This window comes from Balaenoptera physalus (genome assembly GCF_965194825.1).
Source record: "Balaenoptera physalus genome assembly, chromosome: 8".
Lineage (NCBI taxonomy): Eukaryota > Metazoa > Chordata > Mammalia > Artiodactyla > Balaenopteridae > Balaenoptera > Balaenoptera physalus.
This window is the reverse complement of record NC_138887.1, coordinates 54721837-54731484: the sequence shown is the minus strand read 5'-3', so window position 1 is coordinate 54731484 and position 9648 is coordinate 54721837. Positions and strand designations below refer to the sequence as shown.

The window sequence follows — 9648 nt, the reverse complement described above, 5'->3', positions numbered from 1 at the left end:
TTTGTCTCTCCCACCAATATTCCCTTGAAATTGTTTTAGGATTTTTTTAAGTCTGTTGAATGAGCTAAGTATAGAACTCAGGGAAACACATGAATTACTCCTGCAGTGTCTATTGTAAAAGTGATTTCAAATCTTTGTGGCACCAGGTGGGGTGGTCGATAAATTCACTGGTCAATAAATTGCAGCTGATGAAATCTGAGCAGCTGAGGAGAAGTTCTATACATTATGAGAGAGAGGGGGGGAGAGAAAGGTTGCTAGGGCAAGGAGTGTGAGATTAGGGAGGACTTTAGAAAAAAATGAGTTCTCGTCTATACATTTTTGCTTATTGTTTTTACAAATAGCTTTCATTCACAGTTCTGTATTTTGTATAAATTAAGAAAGTTTATTTTAAAATTATTTTAAAGCATTTGAAAAGAGTATCTGGAGACTTTCCGCACTCAGTACCAGATCAAAGAGGGGAGGCATGAGCATGGAACGGAAGAGCAAACAAGACAGGTTAGAGGCTGTTGAAGTGTAACAGAGAAATACATTAGTCTGTGCCTGGGGCCAGGGTCCTGGGAGGGGCAGCTGGTAGATAATACTGGATAGTAATGCCTGCATATCACTTATAGTTGCAGTTGCTAAATAATTATTTTATGAACCACATATAGTTTGTTATAGAATACAGGTTACGGTTGATTGATTCCTTTATGTTTTATAATTTCTCATGAGAGAAGGAAACTTTAATTCGTTAGTAAAGGGAGGAAGATACACACCCTTGGTCCTTAAGTTACCAGTAGCCGCTGCCTATAAAAAGACCAGTAACCAATATGCCTTGCTGCAGGGCTTCCCCATGCTTTTCTTGTCATAGCATACAGAGAAAATGACAGGATTTGTATGGCTCACTGGAGGAAACTGGAAGGGATTTAAGAGTGTCTATAAATATCTTTGGGGGCAAAAAGTATTACATTTTCTTGACACTTTATAATTACAAAGACACAGAGCATTAGAGAAAATACTAAATGTTGAAATTTTTATCATACTGGCAAATAAAATCTTTTCAAATATCCAATGAAAAACTTGAGTTAACTTTCATGTATGAACTACGTACCTTTGAAGAAATCATCATGTCTTTCACTGACAAATGCAATTAATGTTGGCATTTCTGAGGACAAAATAATTTTTAATCCAATTGAACTCTTTCGTATATTTCAGCCTAGAACTCAGAATGTCTGCATTGCTAGAGCATCCAACATGCAACAAGCTTAAATGTCACTGAGAGCACAAATGTCAAAAACTTATATAAGTATCCCATATATATGTAAAGACAGGGATTGAGGCTGCCACTCACATCTAAACCTAAGAATCCCTGCAAAATTTCTTTGTCCCTGCAGGCTGTGTGCCACTGTCTTTGGGGATCTGAGACCTAAACTCAGCTACAATATGTTAGGGTGCCCCAACTAACACAATCTGAACCTGAGTCCTGAATAGATGTCCAGGTACAGCAGGGATCCCCAACCCCCGGGGCCATGGACCGATACTGGTCTGCAGCCTGTTAGGAACCAGGCCGCACAGTAGGAGGTGAGCGGCGGACGAGCGATCAAAGCTTCCTCTGCTGCTCCCCGTCGCTCGCATTACTGCCTGAATCGTCCCCCCCATCTGTGGAAACACTGTCTTCCACGAAACTGGTCCCCTGGTGCCAAAAAGGTTGGGGACCACTGATGTACAAAACACTCCTTAGCCATGGAGAAAGACTTCATTTTTTAATTTTTTTAATTGAAGTATAGTTGATTTATAATGTTAATTTCTGCTGTACAGCAAAGTGATTCAATTATATATATTATACATTCTTTTTCTTAGAAAAACTTTTCCATTATGGTTTATCATAGGATATTGAATATAGTTCCCTGGGCTATACAGTAGGACCTTGTTGTTTATCCATTCTATAAATGATAGCTTACATCTGCTAACCCCAGCCCCCCACTCTATCCCTCCCCCAACCTCCCCCTCCTTGGCAACCAGAAGTCTGTTCTGTGTGTCCATGAATCTGTTTCTGTGTTTTAGATAGGTTCATTTGTGCCATATTTTAGATTCCATATATAAGTGATATCATCTGGTATTTGTCTTTCTCTTTCTGAGTTATTCAGGTAGGATGATCATCTCTAGTTGCATCCATGTTGCTGCAAATGGCCTTATTTTCTTTTTTATGGCTGAGTAGTATTCCACTGTATATATGTACCGCATCTTCTTTATCCATTCCTCGGTCGATGGACATTTCAGTTGCATCCATGTTTTGGCTATTGTGAATAGTGCTGCAATGAACATCGGGGTGCATGCATCCTTTCGAAGTGTGGTTTTCTCCAGATATATGCCCAGGACTGGGATTGCTGGATCATATGGTAGTTCTAGTTTTTTAAGGAGCCTCCATACTGTTCTCCATAGTGGCTGCACCAATTTACATCCCCACCAACAGTATAGGAGTTTTCCCTTTTCTCCACACCCTCTCCAGCATTTGTTATTCGCAGAATTTTTAATGATGGCCATTCTGACTGGCGTGAGGTGGTACCTCACTGTAGTTTTGATTTGCATTTCTCTAATAATTAGTGATGTTGAGCATCTTTTCATGTGCCTACTGGCCATCTGTATGTCTTCCTTGGAGAAATGTCTTTCAAGATCTTCTGCCCATTTTTCGATTGGGCTGTTTGTATTTTTGCTGTTGAGTTGAGAAAGACTATTCAGATTGTCAGATAGCTGAAGGTATCACTTGGCCTTTCTTGCAACCCAGTGTTTGGGGGTCATTATCTATGAATCATTTCAATGTTGCTTATAGCAAGAGGCTACTGAACCAGGATGCCAGGCACCCCAGGCCCTACCTGGATCTTCCAGGACTGAGGGAATATCTTGCCGTAAATCTGCAACTCAGATTTTCAGCAAGAGGCCATGTACAGGAAAATTCTATTTTACAGAACGGTCACTGAACCAGGAAGCTGCCTCTCTACATGCACACTAGACTTTAGACCATATAGGCCCAGTCATACTCCAACAGAAGTGTAAGCTCTTTGATACACTCATTCCCAGCAGGCCACAGGGAAATGGAAAGAAGTGGAAGCAAGGAGAAAGAATAAACGACTGGCTTCCCATGAGGACTGTTGAATTTTTCTCATTAGCATATATTTTTGGCTAATATTTACAATATGGCATGTTCTGGCCTCTTTCTGAAAAAAAAAAAAAAAAGATACAGAAATGCTCCAAATCCTTTCTTTCCTACCCTGTGGAAATGAAAAAAAAAAATAAATTCAGACAGCACAAGTTCACAGCCTGCCTTAGGTGATAAAATTAAATTTATAGTGACAGAGAAGCAGGCGTATTAATTACAGTAATGAGGAAAGAAAGATTACTATTAATTTTGATTAAAACACCTTAATATTTCTTTTTGAAACTCTGATAGCTAATGTTCCTCAGGAAACCAATTTGAATATTTAAAAATACTATCGCAACCATTTTATCAGAATGTAACGCGTCCAACATTGAGTTGGAATTTGGGTCCCTCTGATTTTCCGTCTTTGCTTTGTTTGCAGTTTGTGCTCATTGCTAAACTCCTGTTTCATAGTCATGGAATATATTTATTTAAATATTTCTCTTCACATGGGCCCAAAGCATATCCAGAGGTGTCACAGAAAATTAATCTGTCAAAATCAAAAGAGTATGTTTCTGTATATATATACATACAGCACACTATTTTTGAATCACCATCTATATTTTTCCAGTGTTTTTCCACAATGTGTATTTTTCTCTGAAAAAAGAGAATTTGAAAAGAATTGCCAAATCTGTCTTGGAACTTCCACTTTAAATTCAAAACAGATTCCCAAATGTCTACTGGGATATATCTCTAGTATGACTAAGAATGTGCACCTGTGATTACCTAAACCAGCCAAAGAATGGCACCATTGCTTCACATAAATGTAGTCACAGATATTTTTTATTTGGTTATAGAGTTTTATCATAAATCCCATGGCTCAGTGTAGAATTCTATCTGTCCTACAGGCCCACTTTTTGCCTTTAGATAACATTTTACAGCAAAAACCTGATGTATTGCTTCTGTCACACTTTGGCCACTAAAGGAACTTAAAACAGCACAATGGGTGAATAATAAGGAGACAAAGGGAATTCTCTGCCCTTTTGGCTCAGTCCATGCATATGGTCATAATTTTCCAACTTTATGACAATAAGGGGAACGCATTTATCACTCCTCTGCTCCTTCTTAAGTTGATCCTCCATTGTTAAGTTTAGCAGTTGGCCATATGTCTTATAGAATTATTAAATAATGTGAGATGGCCACTTGAGTTTTACAAGGAAATAATGAATGGTGGAGAAAGAGTGGCAGGTTTGAAGGACAGGTTCAGAGAAGCATTAACCAAACTGGATGATTATCTTACAGTTTCTGAGAGTTAAATAGAAAGCTAAAGATAGCCTGACAAGTCTCAGGCTAATTTGTTCTGTCATGTTCTGTTGCAGACAGGATAGGCCCACATCAGCCCTGGAGTAACTACAGTAAAAAAATCTTATCTTTTTTCTTCTTCATAATTGTAGACCACACCTAATAGTCCTTTACCTGATTTATCTATAATTGCTCGTACAATTTGGATGGTTCTTAAGACTGAGTTTTCAGACAACTAATTAAATGACACAGTGATTTCACTTGTATTCAATATTGCTCAGTTTTCAAAATCAGGCAAGGAAAACAACAGTCCAATTTTTAAAAATATGCAAAAATACTGGACAGTTTACCAAGGAAGATGATAAAGTGTTCAATGTCATGACTCATCAGGAAAATGCAAATTAAAATCACAATGAGATACCACTATATAATCACCAGAAAATCTAAACGTTAAAAGACAGAAAATGTCAAATGTTGGTGAGCTTGTGGAGCCAACAGAATATTCATACACTGTTGATGAGAATGTAATACCATGCAACTACCTTGGGAAAAGATCTGGCAGTTCCTATATAAAACTAAACAAATGCCTACCTCGCAATCCAGCAATTCTACTCTTAGGTATTTACCTAAGAAAAATGAAAACGTGTGTACCAGAAAGACTTGCACAAGAATATTTGCTAAAAGCCTAAACTGAAAAACTAGATCAAGTTTTCATCAGCAGAAGAATGGATAAACGAACTGTGATATTTTCATACACTGGGATATTACTCAGAAATAAAGAGGAACATATCACTACAACCCCATGGATAAATCTCAAAAACATAACGCTAAGTAAAAGAAATCTTACACAAATGAGTAGTTACTATGTGATTTGTTTGAATGACTATGAAGACTAAAATGGCTAAAAGTAATCCATGATGTAAAAACTGGGACATTGATTGTCTCTGTGAGCAGGGGGCTGGGAGATGAGGATTATGTTGTATTTGGCATAGTGATATTCTATACTTTGAAAGAGGTTTTAGTTACGTGGATGTAGATACACATCAAAAATCATCAAATGATGCACCAGATTTGTGCATTTCGCCTTACATAAAATTTACCTTAACAAAAAAGAGTCAATAAATATTGAACCCTGGTTGATGATATTCATACTGTTTTGAGGTGAAGGGCACTGATATCTGCAGTTAACTTTAAAATGTATCACATAAATAAGATAGATTAGTGGATAGAGAGATTAGTGGATAGAGAGGTGAAAAGTAAAGCATGCAAAATTATAGAAACTAGATGCTGAGTATATGGGTATTTACCGTGTAAAACTTTCAAACTTTATGTTTGGAAATTGCCCTAAGAAAATATTAGGAAAAAGAAATCAGGCATCACTGATTTTTCCTTCTTCTTTTGTATTGCTCCTGACAACTTAAAGTTGAAATGAAAAAAAGCAAGAGAAATACTGAATACAGCTCTCTAGTTTAAATAAGCCTTCGACGTTCTGCTTGCTATTCTGTTTAAACCCGTATCTCCGTGATTATTTAACGTGGAAGTGAATGACTTCCTTACCCAGAAGGACTCTGTTCTCACAATAAAGAGCAGGCATGGAAAGCAATGAAGCAAGTGCATTGGCCAGGGGATGCACGATGAGCCAGGCATACGAGAGGCCTGCTCACACACCTCCCCCGTGCCAGAAAGCAAACAGCAGAAGTTCTTCCTCTACATAAGGGGCAAGAAGACACAGTAATTAACTACAAGGCTTTGAAGTCAGGGGCATCTAAGTTTGAATTTGGGCTCTCCCCACCATTAGCTTTCTTTCCCTATCAACATTAGGTTCAGAAAGGTTCACTTTCTGAGTTTTGGTTTCATCATTTACACAATGGACAAGTTATTGGCATGTACTCTTGAGGGTCTTTCTGAGGAATAATGAAGTACTGTGGGTATTAACAATTATTGTCACACACACAGACACTCACACATAAATGGAGAAGAGAGAAGAGAAATGAAGAAATTAAGTTTGATGGAATTTAGAGAAAAGTAAAGTTTTTGGAGCAAAGGGTGTAATGATAAAATAAGAAGCTAGAAAGAAACTATCAAACTACACAACTCCTGGTTTTCCCTTTATTGCTTTTTTGTTTTCTTTTTTTGTACCACGTGGGTTGCAGAAGTCTTTTTTTTTTTTTTTTTTCCCTTCAGCATTAAAGCAGTGACAGCAATGATTATTCCTAAGCACAGGTCTGCATAAAAAGCCACACTATGGAATATTTTACTTTCTCTGTAAATCTCCTCACAACCTTCTCATAAATAAATGGGGCTAAAGTCAAGGAAACTGGGCTAAATCCCTCCCTTACTGTTTGGACTATTCCCAAATCATTCATCATGGACACTGGAGGATGGGGGCTTCTCTGTGGCATATATCTTAGGGAGGTCTGGCAGGGTTAAAAGAAAGAGACAAAGGAGCCTATGCTCAAATATCCAGGGCATTTTTGCCAGTCTAATGCTTAAAAAAAAATGCATGCACAGCATACTTTTGTCAATAAATCCTCTAGGTGCTTACACTGAAGGTGGTGGAAATTGCTTAGGTAGTTCAAAATTGTATCTGGAGCTTTTTGCAGTCCGGTGTTCTGACAAGTGAAGATGATCTCTAGATCCTAAACTCAGTGACCTCCGAGAATTGCCAGTAGTTTTCTATTGGATTAGAACGGACTAACTCTTTCAATTTGAGTGGTATCTATTTCAATTCTACTATTATTTCTGAGCAAGGAGGATGATCTCGTGCAGGGGAAACTGGGCCAGTTTTAGGGCAAAAATATCCTGGTCCCAGGGAAACTATGCATGTTGCGTAAGAGTCACAAAATCCACGATAGATTGCTCTGTACTGTTGCTCTTAAGTCTGCCTAGGATTCCATGTCCTATTTTAAATCTTTGAAATGAAACTTTATGCCATAGGGTTCTCAATGAGAGGAAAGGGTAAAGGAAAGATATAAAGTAGGGCTGAAGCAAGACAGCACATCTGTTATGGTGTGAATGGCTCTTACAAAATCTCTTCCTTTCACTCAAAAACGTCTTATTGTTAACTGTTTTATTTGGGGGTAAAATATATTTTTGGGGTTTAGAGTAGAAGGCCACCATGTTTTATCTTCTTCTGGCTTCTGTGCTTGAGAACAATTGCCAAATTGTGGTTGTGTCAGGAAGACTTTAAGTGAAAAGCATTTTATAATTTCTTTAATTAAACATGATCAAAGGCACCCTTAGAGCATTTGAATGAGCATTTTCCTAGATATGTGGCACTGTCTATATTCTTTTAACATAGCCTATTGGCTCGATGAACCTGTTGCTGGCTCCATAGTTCCTTCTGCTATGAACAACCAAAATTTTCCACTCTTTGAAACTTAGTGTTTTACTATACACAGATAAAACACACCTGTTTCTGATATACAACCACTTTCAATTCTTGTTAACTGTGAAAAATTCATGAAATGGATAAAAATCTGTATTCCCCTTTCTGGTGTAAAATATAATTTGGAGCTTCACACTGTCGATTAAAAAACAGTGAGCACCTACTATGTGCATGGAAGGCACTATGAAAGTCAACAAATCTGAAAACGTTCATTGAGCACCTACTTTGGGCCAGGCTCTCATGCACCGTCTGAAAGGTGGGCTATGAAAACAAAAAAGAAAACCAGAAACAAACACCAATAACAAGCAGAGAAGGAAGGGGGTGGGTTGACGTTTAAACAGGATGACCAGAGAACTTAGTACTGGGGGAAATAAGATTATAATGGGAAAATATGAAGAAAGATGGATAAAAAAAATGAGGGTGCAAAGAAATATAGGTTGTTGGGGAAGATCTTTCCCAACAGAGGGAGCCACAAAGGCCTTGAGGTGGAGGAATACTGAACACTTGAAGAAAAGAGGCCAGTGATGCCGTAACTGAACACCCGGGGCCGGAAGAAGCACAGGATGAGTTCATAGAGGTAACAGGGAGCCAAATTATATAGGGCCTTGTAAGCCATTGTAAAGAGTTTGGTTTTTACCATGAGCGAGATGGGAGCCTTTGGAGGGGTTGAATAAGAGAAGACATTATCTAAGTTTTAATAATACCTAAATCAGGATGGTTGCTCTCTTGAATAGACACACAAACGCACACACACACACGGTAGGATGTGAGAGTAGAGACAAGAGAAACCAGTTAGCAAGCCACTGAGTATCCCGGCTGAGAGATAATTATGGCTTGGATCAGGGTCATAGACATGAAATGATGAGAAGTAGTCAGATTCTGAATATATTTTGAAAATAGAACCAGCAGGATTTGTTGAAAGATTGTACGCATGAATTAAGAGAAAGAGATGAATCGATGATTCTAAAATGTTGGTTGCCATTTACTAAGGAGAGAAAGGTAAAGCAAGTTTTGGTGGGGTGGGGGGGCAATTACCATTTCTGTTTTGGACACATTTCATGTGAGGAGGCAAGTGAAGATGATTCAGCACGCAGGTGGAGATAACCATCTGGAGTTGAGGTAGAGATCCAGGCTTGATACATATATTTGGGAGTCATCAGCATTTAGATGATATTTAAAGCTGTAAAATTCTATATGATCATCTTGGGAGTGAGTGGACATTGATCAAGTTAAAAAACCAAGCTTTACTACATCGTGAAGAGTCCAGACTGAGGAACTAAAACCAAAAGAGAGGGAGGGAAGGAGGGAGGGAAAGAGTGAGAGGCCAAGAAGAAATGGCCAATGAGGGAGGAGAACTGAGAAAGCATGACGCCCCAGAAGCCAAGTGAACAAAAATAGAAAAGAGTGAGGATTATACTTTTTGATATACAGAAACAATTCTTTACCTTATAAGGAAGATATAACGATATAAAAATATTCCAAATTTAGTACAGTGAGTGGTAAGTGCTACAAAAGATCTGTATTCCAACTGCTACAGTCACGCACAGAAGGGACTTCCTGACCCTCAGTTCATGGGAGGCCTGCATGAAGCAGGTGGCATTTAAACCCAATGTTGACAGATGTGTGGAAATTTGACGGGTAGAAGGGGAGGAAGAGAGGACAGTTATATCAGAGGCAACATCTTAAAAAGAAGCTCAGAGAAGGGAAAGAACAAGGTATATTTAAGGAACAGGGAGTGGTTCAAGCTGGCCTGGGTGTAGAGGACGTATAGCCTACTTTCTGCACACCTCTAAGGCAGGTGATGTCAGATTTTGCTATGTGGTTTTTGGTTTTGTTTTTTATT

At 38.4% G+C, this 9648-nt stretch overlaps 1 protein-coding gene across 3 annotated transcripts in view; it reads right to left on the bottom strand.

Annotated features, from left to right (window-relative positions):
• Positions 1-3128: 3128 nt before the first annotated feature.
• CRPPA (CDP-L-ribitol pyrophosphorylase A) overlaps positions 3129-9648 on the bottom strand; it is a 400424-nt gene continuing 393904 nt past the window's right edge. For all 3 annotated transcript variants that reach the window (XM_082472756.1, XM_082472757.1, XM_082472758.1), the window contains one exon: positions 3129-3665. The gene's annotated coding sequence lies outside the window, so the exon portion shown is untranslated. The remainder of the gene's footprint in view (positions 3666-9648) is intronic.